Source organism: Rana temporaria, chromosome 10, assembly GCF_905171775.1.
Source record: "Rana temporaria chromosome 10, aRanTem1.1, whole genome shotgun sequence".
NCBI classification, from domain to species: Eukaryota; Metazoa; Chordata; class Amphibia; order Anura; family Ranidae; genus Rana; species Rana temporaria.
Genome location: NC_053498.1, coordinates 55,646,510 through 55,667,414, shown reverse-complemented (window position 1 = coordinate 55,667,414; position 20,905 = coordinate 55,646,510).

Below are 20,905 nucleotides of genomic sequence, written 5' to 3'. Positions count from 1 at the left end.
AGCGCCACATCTGCTGTTACAGCCCCGATAGTAGAGGTCCCATGGGAAAGGACAGTGTTCCATTTGAGCTTTGTCCTGACCCAGGGGTTATCTCTGAGATCCCTGGTGCATTTTGGGGATCCAAGTGGGGTAACCTATGCGCTGGGTAGACCTGAGGGACAGGTACAGTGCAGAGCGGCCTCTAGCAAAAGAGGGAGAGAAGGTCCAGTTGTGAAGGAATGCCCTGGCATCAGGGTACATGCACGGACCAGGGACTCTGGCATTGGGTGGTCAGGTGTCCTTTGGTGTCCCAGCATTGGGATACAGGCTGCTTTTGAGAATTTTTTGCTGCGCCTCCTTGGGGATCTGAGCAGCAGAAAACCCAGCCAGTTTTGGGACCCCGGTGGCGGGGTTCTCACCAGGCCTTCAGACATGAACAGTGGAGTGCTCAGTCAGCTTGCAGACCCTGGTGGTGGGGCCCTATGGAGCGTCCAGAGGCCAATCCTTAAGGGGGGAATCTGTTAGGATTAAGTTCACCTGCTGGTGGCACTATCCTTTTCTGGGCTGTTTGCTACAGTAACAGTGTCCACCAGCAGGTGTCTCCCAGGAGCCAGCAGGCTGGTGTAATCAGGCTAATTAATGTTCAGCTGCCTGGGGTCTACTTAAGTCTTCTCCTCCCTTCCGGCCGGCACGTCACGAAATCTGGTCCCTTCCTTGCTGTCTGTTCCTGATGCACAGCTTGATCCAGTCTGTACCTCTCTGCCTTGTTCCTGCCTCCCCCTGCCTTGCTTCTATTCTAGTACCTTGTTGAGATCCCCCTTCCTTGCATTCCCTGTACCCTTGTCTTTTAGATGGTTTTTGTATATAGTTAGTAGTTAGGCATACCTCCCAACATTTAAACAATTCACTGCGGGACATTCTGTATTTAAATTTGTCATTGAAGTTGTTGAGCGGGGGGGGGGGAATGCTTTGCCGGTCGGAACAAAGTTGTTGAGCGCGCGGGGGGGGGGGGGGTTGTGCCGGCCCGGAACGAAGTTGTTGGGGGGGGGGCTGCTGGTCTCGGAACGAAGTTGTCTCTCACCTTGGCACAGCTGTGCAGGTCTCCCCTCAGACTGGATATAAAGTTGTTCAGCGGGGGGTGCCGTGGATCGGGTGCCACTGATCAGTTGTCCTTCACCTGTGCACAGCTGTCCATGTCTGCCCTCAGACCCCGTGCTCCTTCTTCTTGCACAGCTTCCTGTGCTGGGAAATGAACATACATTCGCGGGACTGCAGGGAGATGCAGCCTGTGAGGGAAGTTCCCGCAGAATCCGTGCTGGTTGGGAGGTATGAGTTAGGTTGCTTTGTTATTTGTCTTTTGGGGTTTGTTTATGTTCATGTTTACTGTGTGCTGTGTTTATCGTTTGCTGTGTTTATCGTTTGCTGTGTTTCACTATAAATAAATATCACTTTAATATATATATATATCCTTTGTTTGGTCTCAGTTCCCTTGTGTAGCTATATGTCTTGTCTCCCTAGCTGCTGATCCTGACAATTATACAGTATAAACTACACAAACTGCACTATATACTCTGAACTGTATTATATATTTACTACACGGACTGCACTATATACTCTGAACTGTATTATATATACTACATGGACTGCACTATATACTCTGAACTGTATTATATATACTACACTGACTGCACTGTACACTACCTGCCTATACCTGTATACTACCTGTCTATATATTTACTATATAAGGCCGTTGTGTAAGCAGCAGCCTTATATAGTGTGGGGCGTAGACTTAGCCCCTGAGCCATGATTGGCCAAAGGCACCCTGCCATCAATGTACTGTGATCTCACAGTGCATTATGGGGCGCTCAGCGGCAGGCGAACTTACCGCGAGCGTCCCATATGTTTGTTCTGCGAACAAACGAACAGTTGATGTTTGAGTCAAACTTACGTTTGACTCAAACATCGAGCCCATCCCTATTGATGATCTGTGTGCTAACATGGCCAAATGAATGGATTTCTAAAACACTGATCAACCATAACATTATGACCACCTACCTAATAATGAGTAGGCCTCCCTTTTGAAGCCGAAACAATCATGACTCCTAACCCATCAAGGCATGGACTCCACTAGACCCCTGAAGGTATGCTGTGGTATCTGGAACCAAGCCATCAGTACCAGATTCTTTAATTCCTCGCTGACTTGCCTTCCTCCCATAATGCATATGACCATCCACATCATAGGTGTCAAACACAAGGCCTGCGGGCCGAATCCGGCCCTCCAGGCCATTTCATGTGGCCCTCACACCTCTCCTGCAGCTCCATCCCTTCTCTGGTTCTACTCCAGACCCCTACTTTCTGCTTTCAAGCAATGCATCCAGCTTCTTCCCCGCAGCAGCATAAGGAAAGAAGCTGGATGATGGCTAGAGTGGGGGACACAACTTCTGATGGCGGGGTGACTCTTGACATGTAATGTAAAGGGGAGGGGATATGCTAGACATCTAATCTTACAGATACAACCGGCCCCTTTGAGAGCAATCATAAGGCTGATGCGGCCCACAATGAAATTGAGTTTGACACCCCTGATCCACATGATGCTCTGTGGTCCAGTTCTGATGCTCACGTGCCCAATGTAGGTGCTTTTGGCTGTGGACATGGGTCAGCATGGGCACTGGCCACAGCCCCATACACAATGAACTGCAATGCACTATGTGTTCTGACACCTTTATATCAGAACCAGCATTACCTTTTTCAGTTTAACTGACAATTGTGCGGTCGTGCGACGTGGCTCCCAAACAAAATTGGCATCCTTTTTTTCCCACAAATAGAGCTTTCTTTTTGGTGGTATTTGATCACCTCTGCGGTTTTTTGCGCTATAAACAAAAATTGAGCGACAATTTTGAAAAAAATTCTATATTTTTTACTTTTTGCTAGAATAATATCCCCAAAAAAGATATATAAAAAAAATAAAAAAAATTTCCTCAGTTTAGGCCGATACGTATTCTTCTACCTATTTTTGGTAAAAAAAAATCGCAATAAGCATTTATCGATTGGTTTGCGCAAAATTTCTAGCGTTTAGAAAATAGGGGATAGTTTTATGGCATTTTTATTAATAATTTTTTTTTTTACTAGTACTAATGGCGGCGATCAGCGTTTTTTTTTCGTGACTGCGACATTATGGCGGACACTTTTGACACATTTTTGGGACCATTGTCATTTTCACAGCGAAAAGTGCTATAAAAATGCACTGATACTGTGAAAATGACAGTGGCAGTGAGGAGGTTAACCACTAGGGGGCGCTGTAGGGGTTAAGTGTGACCTCCTGTGTGTTTCTGACTGTAGGGGGGCGGGGCTGGAGGTGTGACGTCAGTGATCGTCGTGTGGGAACAGACGATCACTGGCATTGCCACAGAGAAGAACTTGGAAGGTTTGTTTACAATCACCTCTCCTCGTTCTTCATCTCCTGTGACCCGATTGCGGGACACCCGCGTCGATCGGGTTCCGCGGTCACGGAGCTTTGGACCGGGGATTGATTGGATAGATTGATAGCAGCGCAGCCATTGGGTGGGACCGAGTCATACACTCGGCGTCTATGAACGCCGAGTGTATGACAAAGGAGCGCACCCGCAAGGTAACCTCTTCGGGAGAGAGCTTCGCAGAGGGGTTAGCAATTGCGGGGAGGAGCCGAGAAAGCCACCGTGGGACCCCAGAACAGGAGGATCAGGGCCACTCTGTGCAAAACAAACTGCACAGTGGAGGTAAGTATGACATGTTTGTTAAATAAAAAAATAACCTTTACAATCACTTTAAAGTAAAGGTTCACCCTCAAAAAAAATTCTGACATCACATGGAGTCGAGCCATCCTACTGACAGAATGCCAGTGTTTTTTTTTTTTCTCAGCACATACCTCGTTATCACGATTTTCACCTCACGGCAAACCCGCGGGACTAGGCGTTCCCAAGCACTGCCTGTGATTGACAGGCTTCCGAACGGCGCATACTGCGCGTCACAGGTTGCCAAAAAACCCCAAACGTCGGTGCGGCTCTATACGGCGCCTGCGCACCGACGTTCGATATGCAGTATGCGCCGTTCGAAAGCCTGTCAATCACAAGCAGTGCTTGGGAACGCCCACTCCCGCGAGATTGCCGTGAGGTGAAAATCGTGATAACGAGGTATGTGCTGAGGAAAAAAAAAAACACCGGCATTCTGTCGGTAGGATGGCTCGACTCCATGTGATGTCAGAAATGTTTTTAAAGGGTGAACCTCCACTTTAAATACATAAATTTCACGGACAACATGTTAACTTGCTGCCTTATATATCCCACTCACTTTCAGATGCATTGTAACAAGATAATCAGTGTTATTCACTTTACCTGTCAGTAGTCATAATGTTATGGCTGATTAGTGTATCTTGTGTTCCAGATGGTCATGCTATAATATTAACTGTGCATGAACAAACATCCTCCATGCTCATAAACTCCATTTGGACCCATAGCATAAAGCTGTGATGCAGCCACAACAAGATACTGTTATTCTGCCCACCATGTTTTTGAAGCCTTATCAAAGCCACTGAAGTATCATAAAACACTAGGTAAGCTATAAACTAATGACACACATACATAAAACAGCATTCCAAATGACTCATTTTAGTAACTAGTATATAACAAAATGTTTAACAGAAAGGGGCAAGTAAATATTGTATATGTTTATATAAGACAGCAACAGGGTTACGAATATACACATATTATATGTACATTTATTCATAGGTAAATATTAATGATACACTAATGTCCTGGTCTCAGGGGCTGCCAACTGTCAGCAGATTTATAAACAGTTGGAATATGAGACAGCAAGCCTGGCCAGCATCCCTCTCTGGGGTGTCCTTACACTCAGTTGAGCAGACAAGTCCTCCAATCAGGATGCAGCAAACAGACCCCCTGTGGAAGTTCGTACATCTGTTCAGATCATTTCCCTGAAGTCAAGAGAGAAAAATTGGACTGCTGGCAATAACAGTACAAACAGCAACACGGACATGGAAAGTTGACAAAGGCATGCTTTCCCCAGCACCTCATGCACCACTCCCTCCATTTTATGTCTTCTTCATGAATCATCCTTTCAGCTCTACCTCATCCTCCACAGATCTGTATACGTATTTAATGACTTTGCTTTCTGGGTGCATGTGTTGTCTTTAGCTGTGTGTACGGGAGAACAGAGGAATAAGGATAAGAGGCAGACACTTTCATCTTATCCTGGCTCAGGAACACTGATTACAACAGATCCACAGATGTGTCTGCTAGAGTCCCCAGTGACTACAATAGCAGAACAATGGGATTTCACATAAGAGGCCAAATCAATCCAGGCTCTTTCAAGGATTTCTACAACATTGGCATTCTTTAAAATCACCTGATGAAACCATTTCATAATACATAATGCTGATCACAAAAGTAAACCTGTCTTTCCTAAAGTGATTTTACTTTTAAGGGTTGCTTTAATTAAAACTATTATCTCAGTTTATGTTTAGACTTTGGAAGAATTAAAGGCCAAGTCCACCTTTTGAAGAAAAAAAAACATATTTGCAGAACAAAAAAACTGTTTATTTTTGATGTGTTTATTTTTTGCATACGAGCCTACAAAACAATTCAATACACAGACTCCTGTAAACTCTTTCTACAGCCCCTGGTCCATACCGAAATACGGGCCTTCAGGTACAGAGCTGCTGAATGGACTACAAGTCCTGTGATCACCACACTGTTTCAAACTCTGAATTCTGAGATTGAAAGTCAGAATTCTGAGATTCAAAGACAGAATTCTGAGATTAAAAGTCAGAATTCTGAGATTCAAAGACAGAATTCTGAGATTAAAAGTCAGAATTCTGAGATTGAAAGTCAGAATTCTGAGATAAAATGTCAGAATTCTGAGATTAGTCCAGACATGTAATTGCTATGATCAATCCGTTCTGACCATAGACACACATTGTCCTGCTGCCATTCACAGTTCACTCATGTTGGGGCAACAGTGCAATGTTTCCTAAAAGTTGGGGTGCAGAGCTGTGCTGGCCATTGTGTTTTGTTATCTATGGAAGCTGTGTCATCACACACACACACACACACAAAATACACACGTTTTCAGCATGACTCTTTATGTTAGAGCAGATGACAGCAAACTGAGGAACTATTAATACAGAAGAGGAACCAGAGAGCCCAGCACTGCCTGCTTCCCCATACTGTGTGCTGTAACTAAGGTAGATTTACAGATCCATATACAGAGCAGAAGACTTGTATGTCTGCAGAATGATGGTCTGTGGGTGTTACCACATTATTGCTAATTGCTCCTAAAATCCTCCAAATAGAGACAACTATATTTATAAACTCAGAATTCTGACTTTTAATCTTAGAATTCTGTCTTTGAAACACAGAATTCTGACTTTGAAACTCAGAATTCTGACTTTTAATCTCAGAATTCTGACTTTGAAACACAGAATTCTGTATTTTAATCTCAGAATTCTGACTTTGAAACTCTTCCATATCAATGGTGAAGTGTTATAATCCCTGACAATGTTTTATGTTTGTAAAAAAGACATTAGGTTTGACTTTTACTATTCAATATTTAAAAATGGTATTAAACCTCAAACTAATAATGTAATATATTGCAGCTTACCAATCATTAGATGTGGTCGCTGTATTAGTTTTCCTGTTTTAGGCTTTTTCCCCTTTGTTTTCTGGTCAGATCTGGTGATCTGGCCAGTAACATACCTCCTCTATAGTAAAGGGTCTACACACTGGATGAATCTTTGGACAGCGGAGGCCCATGCACGGAGCTGCCCAAGCCTGACATGCCTGAGTGAAGCTCCACATCTCCGTGACATCACAGCCTCACAGCCTCGTACCGCTGAGCCATACGCCGACACCAGTGTAGGTATCTGGGAGCCACAGTAGCCACCCGCGATGGTCAATAGCGGCATAAAGCTGAGATCTATCCGAAATGTCCTGGTCAGGACATCCTCCAAGATGGCTGTGCCTCCAGCTTCTCGGCCCTTAACCCGCCCATGCAGCACATTCCACAGCAGACCTGGCTCCATGGTGCAGTTACTGGGGATGGTGAGTCACATAAACCACAATCACAATCAGGCCTGTTGTACCAGTTTAAAAGAATGCTCACAAAAGCCCTTAAGAAAACTTCAGACACTATAACAGAAAAATGAACCCATGAGATAAGGTAAGTGGGTCACCCCACCTGAGTGTTGGAACAAAAAATGGATGAGCAGGAGCTTCTTATTGGCTCCCATGCTAAAGAGCTAGAAATCATCCATAAAGAAAACTTGCAGGCACGTATGGAGGACTTTGAGAAGAGAGCCAGATGGTCTAATATCTGCATTCGCAGCATACCAGAGTCAGTAACAGATTTTCAATCCACCATTAACATACTCTTCCAGAATCTTACACCTTCCATCCCTATAGGGAGGCTTGAAATTGACAGAATTCACAGATCTCCAGCACCACGATCTAAAGACGGCCCCCCACGTGATATTGTGGTAAAACTCCACTACTTCCAGATCAAGGAACAGCTGATATTGGCAGTCTACAATAAAGACCCACTGACCTGCCAGGGTCACCGCTACCAGATGTTCCAAGATCTCTCCCAGATAATGCTTGCCAAACTAAAAGCCATGAAACCCCATCAAACAGATCCTGCAACAATATTGCATCACTTATCGCTGGCTTTTTCCCTTTGCCGTCCGTTTCTCCTACAAGGGATCTTCCTATCAGCCTAAAACAGCAGAAGACCTCCAGGCCAGGCTTCAAGATCACCACCTTCTGCTGAAGGCGCAGACAACTGAAGGGCCATGTTGTAGAGCAGCCTCTAGCTTCTCCTCAGAAACTACCGACTTCCACAGGTCATTAGCACTCCTCCAATGACAACAAGTGGGGCCGCTACATCTCCCCAGGTCCGACCCCAGAAGAAGACACCTGATACACTGAATTTGGTAACTGGGGATATTACCCCGTTTAACTCTGTTCTCTCTCCAGTATATTCAACTGGCAAAATTACTGACTGATACCTCCAGAACAGTAAGCATACACTGTTCTCCTCATCGACCTTTAGCTCTTTATAATGTAGCGCCCCCTTACTTTCAGTATGGGCACTACGCTAAAGTTAGTGGGGAATGGGAGAGTTACTTTGCAATGCCATCCCTGGCCAGCAGTTGGCACCAGAGGGGTTCTGGCGGATTAAGTCTCTCCAGCAGCCAATCAGAGGAGCTTTTTCCCTTGCGGGGTGTGCTGGAAGGAGTATATCTGTGACAGGTGTCATGTGTTCTAAAATCTTCGCAGGGTCCCCGTTTCAGGTGCGGCATCCACCTTCAGGGTGCGCGCATCCATGGACCCCGGCGGCGCGGCCCACCTGGCCAAAATTGCAGACTACTTGGAACCTCACCCGGAGGTACAAGGGGACCCCAGTGACTTACTGGGTTCCCGGTTCTATTGAAAGGATCCCAGGCTGGGTGCCGTTCGATTGGGGAGTCGGTTTGAGGAGGACCCAGAGGCAGGTTGTCCAACAGAGCCTGAACGAACCAGTTGGGGAGTACTGACGGGTATGTTTGCTGTCATCTGGTGACCAATGCAGGAATCTACTGGGAGGATTCGCTCTATTTATTCATCTAGCTTAGTTATTGTTATTGGCCTGTGTCAGAGGCCCTAGAGCCGGGCCTGTAATAGAGGCCTGTTCCTCCCAGAAATCCTAAGTGACATCTCGGCTGCCAGGCTTATGAAAAAGGGTCTGTCCGGGGCACTTTACCCACTCAAGTGGAGTGGCGACGAGTTACAAATTGGTACTATACAGAGCAGTACTGACTGCTCCATTTAATATCCAGGCCTGATACTGCAAGGTTCTCTCTTTCTCTCTTCATCAACCTTGTCCTTCCCAATTTATGTTGATGTTGGCCTGGAGAATAAAGCATCTGAAAACCTTTATTCACTGTCTGGACCTTCACTCACTGTTTTGTCTCTGCAACCACACCCCTGGGCCACATTAAGGTAACTCAATAGGGGGGATTTACTAAAGCTAGAGAGTGCAAAATCGGATGCAGATCTGCATAGAAACCAATCAGCTGTCAGGTTTTATTGTCAAAGCTTAATTGAACAAGCTGAAGTTAGAAGCTGATTGGCTACCATGCACAACTGCACCAGATTCTAAGTGCACCAGTTTTAGTAAATCACCCCCAATATGTCGATCCCAAAAACAAACCAGCGGCTCCTGCGGGGGTATCGCTACACGTGGGGGCTCGTCCGGGATTCGGCTGTTACCATTGGCAACAACCAAAGTGGGTGATTATTTATTAAAGAGCGGAAAGTGTCCAGTGTTGTGTACTTGAACTGTCCGGCAACAAGGGAGTTACATATTTACATTAGTTACATAGGGCCAGATTCACAAAAGAGATACCGCCGTCGTATCTCTGTGTTAGGGCTGTCCTAACTTAGCGACTGATTCATATAATCAGTTACGGATAGCTACTGCTAGCCCTAAGATCCGACAGGTGTAATGGAATTACACTGTCAGATCTTAAGGATGCAATTCTAGGCCGGCCGCTAGGTGGCGAGGCCATTGCGGTCGGCGTAGAATATGCAAATTAATAGTTACGGCGATTCCCGAACGTCCGCGCTGCCCGTCGATCTAACTTTATGTTGTTTCCGTCGAGTTACGCCGCGTAAAATTAGGGCTGAGCCCTAGTTGTCCTAAGCCATGTTAAGTATGGCCGTCGTTCCCGCGTCGAAATTTAAAAAACAACGTCGTTTGCGTAAGTCGTCCGTGAATGGCGCTGGACTCCATTTACGTTAACGTCAAAACAAATGACGTCCGTGCGACGTCATTTAGCGCAATGCACGTCGGGTAATTTACCCGATGGAGCATGCGCAGTACGTTCGGCACGGGAACGCGCCTAATTTAAATGGTGCCCGCCCCATTTGAATTGTATAATTGATATATTGATATATTGATATATAATATATTGAATACGTTACGCTGCCGTGGAGCAATGTAATTCTATGTGAATCTGGCACATAGTTAGTCAGGTTGAAAAAAGACACAAGTCCACCCAGTTCAACCACCAAAAAATAAAAATAAACAAACAAAACAAAAAACATACACCCAACTCCATACCCACAGTTGATCCAGAGGAAGGCAAAAAAAACCAGCAGAGCATGAGATCCAATTTGCTATAGCAGGGGAAAAAAATTCCTTCCTGATCCCCCGAGAGGCAATCAGATTTTCCCCGGATCAACTTTACCTACAAATCTTAGTACTCAGTTATATTCTGTACATTTAGGAAAGAATCTAGGCCTTTTTAAAGCAATCTACTGAGCTGGCCAGAAATACGTCTGGAGGGAGTCTGTTCCACATTTTCACAGCTCTTACTGTGAAGAAACCTTTCCGTATTTGGAGATGAAATCTCTTTTCCTCTAGACGTAAAGAGTGCCCCCTTGTCCTCAGTGTTGACCGTAAAGTGAATAACTCAACACCAAGTTCACTGTATGGACCTCTTATATATTTGTACATGTTGATCATATCCCCCTTATTCTTCTCTTCTCAAGAGTGAATACATTCAGTTATTCTAATCTTTCCTCATAGCTGAGCTCCTTCATGCCTCTTATCAGTTTGGTTGCCCTTCTCTGCACTTTCTCCAGTTCGCCGATATCCTTTTTGAGAACTGGGGCCCAAAACTGAACTGCATATTCCAGATGAGGTCTTACTAATGATTTGTACAGGGGCAAAATTATATATCTCTCTCTGGAGTCCATACCTCTCTTAATACAAGAAAGGACTTTGCTCGCTTTGGAAACCACAGCTTGGCATTTCATGCCATTATTGAGCTTATGATCAACTAAAACCCCCAGATCCTTCTCCACTACTGATCGCCCCCGTTGTACTCCCCCTAGCATGTATGATGCATGCATATTCTTAGTCCTTAAGTGCATAACTTTACATTTATCAACATTAAACCTCATCTGCCACTTAGTCGCCCAATTAGACAGAGCATTGAGGTCGGCTTGTAAATTGGAGACATCCTGCAAGGACGTTATTCCACTGCATAGCTTGGTGTCATCTGCAAAGACAGAAATGTTACTTTTGATCTCAGACCCAATATCATTTATAAATATTTTGAAAAGTAAGGGTCCCAGCACTGAACCTTGGGGTACACCACTGATAACCTTAGACCATTCAGAGTAAGAATCATTAACCACTACTCTCTGAATTCTGTCTTTCAGCCAGTTTTCTATCTATTTACAAACTGCTATATCCAATCCTGTAGACCAGGGGTGCCCAACCTTTTGAAGAGCGAGGGCCACTAAAGCAACTTGGCAACAAGTCGCGGGCCACAATGAGTAGAGCGGAGGGATGACAGGTCACGGATACTCTAAAGGCCCTCAGATCTGCTCAGATGGAAGGGTACAAATTCCCTTCTGTTTTTCGGATTGGAGGCAGGCGGGCGTAAATGTACATCTGTCGCTCTATAGAGGTGAATTGAGGGTCCCATTTGGTCGGGCTGATCGTGTGAAAAGGGCCTAAGACTGATGTGCTGCAGTTTACCCACACCATGGGTGCAGCGTAGGGCACCTGTGTCTATCCTGCGGGTTAGCTGAACTTTACCATAGACTCCGCCTGTGGCAAAAGCCAGCACTGTAGAGGAAGCATCGGCTTATGGGGCTCTGCTCCACACCGCTTTCTTCCTCTACCACTAGCTTCATTCACAACACTGATGCTGTGGTATGGCAGGAGGGTGGGCAACCTGCAATCTGGGCTTGCCAAACCACCATTCCAGAGCAGGAGGTCGCGGGCCACATCAGAGGGCTCCGCGAGCCACATGTGGCCCCCAGGCCAATGGTTGGCCACCCCTGCTGTAGACCTTACCTTATACATGAGCCGTGTGTGCGGAACTGTATCGTTAACTTCACCTCGCTAAGCTTGGGTGTACGTGCAAAGAAATTGTTTTGGAAACAACTGCGCTAAGGTAGAGAGTTAGGATTGATAAGCAGCAATTAAATTGTGTGTAAACAAAGTAAGTATTGGAAAAAGAAGATTAATTGCGCTAAACCAAAAGTGAACATATATCAAACGAACATATTGGACATGTGCCAAAGTGCGTGTGCTAAAAAATTTCTAAATTAACACTCTAAAATATGAACACTATTAAAGATCACATAAGGTCAAGGGGCCCAAAGCCGCCCGGCCCTACTAAGCAATGTGATACTCGCTCAGTGGAAAATGCCACGAAAGAGAAACGTGACAGCAATAATTGAATAAATTAACAATAATAAACCACAAATTAGTGTATAGAGTCCGTGAACTTCAATTTGAAAATGTATATGTGATGAGTCCAAGTGACAATGAAGACACACGTGAAGGCTTCAAAAGACGCTGTTTATAGGCACCAAACGTGAATCCACCACCGATCACACAGCTGCTTACCAGAAGTCAAGGTCCTGCCGGACCACTATCAACATATCTTTCCACCATAGATGTCAAATCCGCAGAAAGTTCTCCACTTGCGCTGAGACCATGCCGTGCTCAATGATGAAAAAACACAAAACAAGGCTCCACATAGCATAAAATCCGGGTAAATTTATTTAAAATAAGTAAAAACAAGTATACAACTCACATTTGGGTTGATAAACCAAGCAGTTGGCCTGTAACGCCGGCCGGACGTATCAGGGACAAAAGCCACTCGTTGGAGAAATGAAGGGGATGGCGTCCACACGTCACTCACTCCACCCGACGCGTTTCGTGAGAAATCACTAGTACCCCGAGACGAAGTGATTTCTCACGAAACGCGTCGGGTGGAGTGAGTGACGTGTGGACGCCATCCCCTTCATTTCTCCAACGAGTGGCTTTTGTCCCTGATACGTCCGGCCGGCGTTACAGGCCAACTGCTTGGTTTATCAACCCAAATGTGAGTTGTATACTTGTTTTTACTTATTTTAAATAAATTTACCCGGATTTTATGCTATGTGGAGCCTTGTTTTGTGTTTTTTCATCATTGAGCACGGCATGGTCTCAGCGCAAGTGGAGAACTTTCTGCGGATTTGACATCTATGGTGGAAAGATATGTTGATAGTGGTCCGGCAGGACCTTGACTTCTGGTAAGCAGCTGTGTGATCGGTGGTGGATTCACGTTTGGTGCCTATAAACAGCGTCTTTTGAAGCCTTCACGGGTGTCTTCATTGTCACTTGGACTCATCACATATACATTTTCAAATTGAAGTTCACGGACTCTATACACTAATTTGTGGTTTATTATTGTTAATTTATTCAATTATTGCTGTCACGTTTCTCTTTCGTGGCATTTTCCACTGAGCGAGTATCACATTGCTTAGTAGGGCCGGGCGGCTTTGGGCCCCTTGACCTTATGTGATCTTTAATAGTGTTCATATTTTTGGGTGTACGTGCAGCCTAACACGCGCCTGCAGCGTGTCCGGACAAGTTCTTCCAAGTGGGCGGAGTCACCCTCCCCTGCGTGAGACGTGCAGGGGATTTTGCGCCAGTAAGAGACAGGAATGCCCACTAGCGCGCCAAACTAGCAGAACCACCATTTCCTTCAACCAGAACGGATCACTATTGGAGATGTCTGAGATGTCGAAGGCTTCTGCTGAAGCGAAAAACCTCGCTGCTCTTGCTCCACTAAGGCGCCCGATGACCGCACCCGGGACACCCTCTGCGATTGTCTCACGTGGACAGACTGTGACGGACACGGGCATACGGCAAACCAGCGGCTCCTGCGGGGGTATCGCTACACGTGGGGGCTCGTCCGGGATTCGGCTGTTACCATTGGCAACAACCAAAGTGGGTGATTATTTATTAAAGAGCGGAAAGTGTCCAGTGTTGTGTACTTGAACTGTCCGGCAACAAGGGAGTTACATATTTACATTAGTTACATAGGGCCAGATTTACAAAAGAGATACCGCCGTCGTATCTCTGTGTTAGGGCTGTCCTAACTTAGCGACTGATTCATATAATCAGTTACGGATAGCTACTGCTAGCCCTAAGATCCGACAGGTGTAATGGAATTACACTGTCAGATCTTAAGGATGCAATTCTAGGCCGGCCGCTAGGTGGCGAGGCCATTGCGGTCGGCGTAGAATATGCAAATTAATAGTTACGGCGATTCCCGAACGTCCGCGCTGCCCGTCGATCTAACTTTATGTTGTTTCCGTCGAGTTACGCCGCATAAAATTAGGGCTGAGCCCTAGTTGTCCTAAGCCATGTTAAGTATGGCCGTCGTTCCCGCGTCGAAATTTAAAAAACAACGTCGTTTGCGTAAGTCGTCCGTGAATGGCGCTGGACTCCATTTACGTTAACGTCAAAACAAATGACGTCCGTGCGACGTCATTTAGCGCAATGCACGTCGGGTAATTTACCCGATGGAGCATGCGCAGTACGTTCGGCACGGGAACGCGCCTAATTTAAATGGTGCCCGCCCCATTTGAATTGTATAATTGATATATTGATATATTGATATATAATATATTGAATACGTTACGCTGCCGTGGAGCAATGTAATTCTATGTGAATCTGGCACATAGTTAGTCAGGTTGAAAAAAGACACAAGTCCACCCAGTTCAACCACCAAAAAATAAAAATAAACAAACAAAACAAAAAACATACACCCAACTCCATACCCACAGTTGATCCAGAGGAAGGCAAAAAAAACCAGCAGAGCATGAGATCCAATTTGCTATAGCAGGGGAAAAAAATTCCTTCCTGATCCCCCGAGAGGCAATCAGATTTTCCCCGGATCAACTTTACCTACAAATCTTAGTACTCAGTTATATTCTGTACATTTAGGAAAGAATCTAGGCCTTTTTAAAGCAATCTACTGAGCTGGCCAGAAATACGTCTGGAGGGAGTCTGTTCCACATTTTCACAGCTCTTACTGTGAAGAAACCTTTCCGTATTTGGAGATGAAATCTCTTTTCCTCTAGACGTAAAGAGTGCCCCCTTGTCCTCAGTGTTGACCGTAAAGTGAATAACTCAACACCAAGTTCACTGTATGGACCTCTTATATATTTGTACATGTTGATCATATCCCCCTTATTCTTCTCTTCTCAAGAGTGAATACATTCAGTTATTCTAATCTTTCCTCATAGCTGAGCTCCTTCATGCCTCTTATCAGTTTGGTTGCCCTTCTCTGCACTTTCTCCAGTTCGCCGATATCCTTTTTGAGAACTGGGGCCCAAAACTGAACTGCATATTCCAGATGAGGTCTTACTAATGATTTGTACAGGGGCAAAATTATATCTCTCTCTCTGGAGTCCATACCTCTCTTAATACAAGAAAGGACTTTGCTCGCTTTGGAAACCACAGCTTGGCATTGCATGCCATTATTGAGCTTATGATCAACTAAAACCCCCAGATCCTTCTCCACTACTGATCGCCCCCGTTGTACTCCCCCTAGCATGTATGATGCATGCATATTCTTAGTCCTTAAGTGCATAACTTTACATTTATCAACATTAAACCTCATCTGCCACTTAGTCGCCCAATTAGACAGAGCATTGAGGTCGGCTTGTAAATTGGAGACATCCTGCAAGGACGTTATTCCACTGCATAGCTTGGTGTCATCTGCAAAGACAGAAATGTTACTTTTGATCTCAGACCCAATATCATTTATAAATATTTTGAAAAGTAAGGGTCCCAGCACTGAACCTTGGGGTACACCACTGATAACCTTAGACCATTCAGAGTAAGAATCATTAACCACTACTCTCTGAATTCTGTCTTTCAGCCAGTTTTCTATCTATTTACAAACTGCTATATCCAATCCTGTAGACCAGGGGTGCCCAACCTTTTGAAGAGCGAGGGCCACTAAAGCAACTTGGCAACAAGTCGCGGGCCACAATGAGTAGAGCGGAGGGATGACAGGTCACGGATACTCTAAAGGCCCTCAGATCTGCTCAGATGGAAGGGTACAAATTCCCTTCTGTTTTTCGGATTGGAGGCAGGCGGGCGTAAATGTACATCTGTCGCTCTATAGAGGTGAATTGAGGGTCCCATTTGGTCGGGCTGATCGTGTGAAAAGGGCCTAAGACTGATGTGCTGCAGTTTACCCACACCATGGGTGCAGCGTAGGGCACCTGTGTCTATCCTGCGGGTTAGCTGAACTTTACCATAGACTCCGCCTGTGGCAAAAGCCAGCACTGTAGAGGAAGCATCGGCTTATGGGGCTCTGCTCCACACCGCTTTCTTCCTCTACCACTAGCTTCATTCACAACACTGATGCTGTGGTATGGCAGGAGGGTGGGCAACCTGCAATCTGGGCTTGCCAAACCACCATTCCAGAGCAGGAGGTCGCGGGCCACATCAGAGGGCTCCGCGAGCCACATGTGGCCCCCAGGCCAATGGTTGGCCACCCCTGCTGTAGACCTTACCTTACACATGAGCCGTGTGTGCGGAACTGTATCGTTAACTTCACCTCGCTAAGCTTGGGTGTACGTGCAAAGAAATTGTTTTGGAAACAACTGCGCTAAGGTAGAGAGTTAGGATTGATAAGCAGCAATTAAATTGTGTGTAAACAAAGTAAGTATTGGAAAAAGAAGATTAATTGCGCTAAACCAAAAGTGAACATATATCAAACGAACATATTGGACATGTGCCAAAGTGCGTGTGCTAAAAAATTTCTAAATTAACACTCTAAAATATGAACACTATTAAAGATCACATAAGGTCAAGGGGCCCAAAGCCGCCCGGCCCTACTAAGCAATGTGATACTCGCTCAGTGGAAAATGCCACGAAAGAGAAACGTGACAGCAATAATTGAATAAATTAACAATAATAAACCACAAATTAGTGTATAGAGTCCGTGAACTTCAATTTGAAAATGTATATGTGATGAGTCCAAGTGACAATGAAGACACACGTGAAGGCTTCAAAAGACGCTGTTTATAGGCACCAAACGTGAATCCACCACCGATCACACAGCTGCTTACCAGAAGTCAAGGTCCTGCCGGACCACTATCAACATATCTTTCCACCATAGATGTCAAATCCGCAGAAAGTTCTCCACTTGCGCTGAGACCATGCCGTGCTCAATGATGAAAAAACACAAAACAAGGCTCCACATAGCATAAAATCCGGGTAAATTTATTTAAAATAAGTAAAAACAAGTATACAACTCACATTTGGGTTGATAAACCAAGCAGTTGGCCTGTAAAGCCGGCCGGACGTATCAGGGACAAAAGCCACTCGTTGGAGAAATGAAGGGGATGGCGTCCACACGTCACTCACTCCACCCGACGCGTTTCGTGAGAAATCACTAGTACCCCGAGACGAAGTGATTTCTCACGAAACGCGTCGGGTGGAGTGAGTGACGTGTGGACGCCATCCCCTTCATTTCTCCAACGAGTGGCTTTTGTCCCTGATACGTCCGGCCGGCGTTACAGGCCAACTGCTTGGTTTATCAACCCAAATGTGAGTTGTATACTTGTTTTTACTTATTTTAAATAAATTTACCCGGATTTTATGCTATGTGGAGCCTTGTTTTGTGTTTTTTCATCATTGAGCACGGCATGGTCTCAGCGCAAGTGGAGAACTTTCTGCGGATTTGACATCTATGGTGGAAAGATATGTTGATAGTGGTCCGGCAGGACCTTGACTTCTGGTAAGCAGCTGTGTGATCGGTGGTGGATTCACGTTTGGTGCCTATAAACAGCGTCTTTTGAAGCCTTCACGGGTGTCTTCATTGTCACTTGGACTCATCACATATACATTTTCAAATTGAAGTTCACGGACTCTATACACTAATTTGTGGTTTATTATTGTTAATTTATTCAATTATTGCTGTCACGTTTCTCTTTCGTGGCATTTTCCACTGAGCGAGTATCACATTGCTTAGTAGGGCCGGGCGGCTTTGGGCCCCTTGACCTTATGTTATCTTTAATAGTGTTCATATTTTTGGGTGTACGTGCAGCCTAACACGCGCCTGCAGCGTGTCCGGACAAGTTCTTCCAAGTGGGCGGAGTCACCCTCCCCTGCGTGAGACGTGCAGGGGATTTTGCGCCAGTAAGAGACAGGAATGCCCACTAGCGCGCCAAACTAGCAGAACCACCATTTCCTTCAACCAGAACGGATCACTATTGGAGATGTCTGAGATGTCGAAGGCTTCTGCTGAAGCGAAAAACCTCGCTGCTCTTGCTCCACTAAGGCGCCCGATGACCGCACCCGGGACACCCTCTGCGATTGTCTCACGTGGACAGACTGTGACGGACACGGGCATACGGCTGACCACCCAAGGGCAGTTTGCGCTATTGTCCCATGAGGGGACAGAGATACTGGGCCTGGCCTGCCATCGGTGCCAGGAGTTGACTGTCCGCCTTCTACCATTTATCCGGTGTCGTGAATGCCGGACACTGCTATTCGACATTGTCCCATCCATCGGTCCCCCGAGAGATTACCGGGTGGATCACTACTCGGGAGAGATCGCCGCGGAGGTGGAAGTCTTGTGGCCGGAAGTTCCCCCTCCGAAGAGAACGCGGAGCCGGAGACCCTGGATGATGGAAGCACCGTCGGCCCATCCACTAAAGTCTCGCTACCGGCTGCCTTGATCGTTTACCCCCAGGAGGTAAGCCCATTGGACGGGATGGGGGAGCTCAGTGACTTTATGGCCCGCGCGGCCTGCATACAGGCCGAGACCACCCACGAGGCCGTCTCGGTTGGCGCGGCCTCCATCCAGTGTGTGCTCACCGGAGGAAGATCTCTAAAACTTATTGACTGGGAGGCAATACGAAGATCCAATCGGCCTAATCCGGCCACTGCCTCGACCCAGATTCTAACCTACCTCCCGGCTGGAGCAGAGGATTCCTCCGACCCTGAGTTATAGTCAGGAGATTCCACAGTGGATGGCGATGACCTGCCGGACCACCTGTTCGAGCCGAGGTTCCCCGAGCAACAGGGCTTTGGGGGATTTTGGGGCTCCACGAGAAAGAGAAGGAAGAAGCGCCCTACCCGGAGTGCATCTTGCGGGCCCAGTGGCCCATGTCTACCTTGAGGAGTTTTTTTTTCCTGTTTGACTCACCGCTTCTTCAACCTGGGACATGCCGTCCTGTGCAGGGTGCCCGATGTTCCCGTTGCCGAGCCCTGTTCGTGTGATCGGGTGAGTTGCCAGGTTTGGGCACTCACTCAAAAAGGGAAGTTACGGACAAGTATGCCCCACTCCGTTTGAATTTTTCTTCCCGGTTTCCCATTTCCTCCCTGCCTCTCCAGAACCACATAAACTTTTGTGTAGAACTCTCAGGAGGGGTTGGGTTTAGTCAGTTAGAGTGGGGGGCCTTGCCAACTTTCTTTATGCAGCTTTGGAACATTCAACGAGGAGAAAGAACTATTTTTCCATTATTTTTTTGTGTTCACTTCCCTTTGCTGCTACTTCTGCACCTTTGAATTTGTGACTGTAGTTCCAGTACCAGCGCACTGACCGCTAGGGGCAGTGTTCTGCACCGTTACTTAAAAAAAAATTATGTGTGATACGTTTTATGTTTGAACTTCTTGCAAATGAGTATTTCTTTCACAGCACTTCTACCTTAGGACTCCTCGAGAGGGAAGAAAGTTTTGCGCTCGGGCTCTAGTGCACAGCTTCACTCCTGACCCTGGAGGTTGTACATACATAAGAGATTATTTGATGGTGCATATTGTACATTTTTGTATGTTTTTCTTATTTCCCTATACAGGATTTCTTCTGGACCCACCTGCTGTCAACCACTGCGGAGAATGGGCAGATAGATAGCAGGGTTGTGTATGTTGTATGTCTTAGGCCATTTTAAGAATTTGTATTACCATGTGTGAACTCTGTCCTTCCTTCTTTTCCTCCTTTTTCTATTTTTATAGCAGGTATCAGGTCAGCATTCGGGCTCGAATGCTTTAGGACACTGGGGACAGTGTCATTTCAAGTGGGGGGGTATGTAGCGCCCCCTTACTTTCAGTATGGGCACTACGCTAAAGTTAGTGGGGAATGGGAGAGTTACTTTGCTCCCATTCACAATTTGTTTAAATTTTAGGACTTCTGTCATTCCAGAAATGTCCACTGGGTCAGTCTGTGGTCCAGGGTTGCAATACCATCCCTGGCCAGCAGTTGGCGCCAGAGGGGTTCTGGCGGAGTAAGTCTCTCCAGCAGCCAATCAGAGCAGCTTTTTCCCTCGCGGGGCGTGCTGGAGAGGAGTATATCTGTGACAGGTGTCATGTGTTCTAAAATCTTTGCGGGTCCCCGTTCCAGGTGCGGCATCCACCTTCAGGGTGCGCGCATCCATAGACCCCGCCGGCGTGGCCCACCTGGCCAAAATTGCAGACTACTTGGAACCTCACCCGGAGGTACAATTGGACCCCAGTGACTCACTGTGTTCCCGGTTCTATTGAAAGGATCCCAGGCTGGGTGCCGTTCGATTGGGGAGTCAGTTTGAGGAGGACCCGGAGGCAGGTTGTCCAACAGAGCCTGAACGAACCAATTGGGGATCTGGTGACCAGAGTACTGACAGGTATGCTTGCTGTCATCTGGTGACCAATGCAGAAATCTACTGTGAGGATTCCCTCCATTTATTCATCTAGCTCAGTTATTGTTATTGGCCTGTGTCAGAGGCCTGTTCCTCCCAGAAATCCTAAGTGACATCTCGGCTGCCAGGCTTATGAAAAAGGGTCTGTCCGGGGCACTTTACCCACTCAAGTGGAGTGGCGACAAGTTACAAATTGGTACTATACAGAGCAGTACTGACTACTCCATTTAATATCCAGGCCTGATACTGCAAGGTTCTCTCTTTCTCTCTTCATCAACCTTGTCCTTCCTAATTTATGTTGATGTTGGCTGTGTTGGCCTGGAGAATAAAGCATCTGAAAACCTTTATTCACTGTCTGGACCTTCGCTCACTGTTTTGTCTCTGCAACCACACCCCTGGGCCAC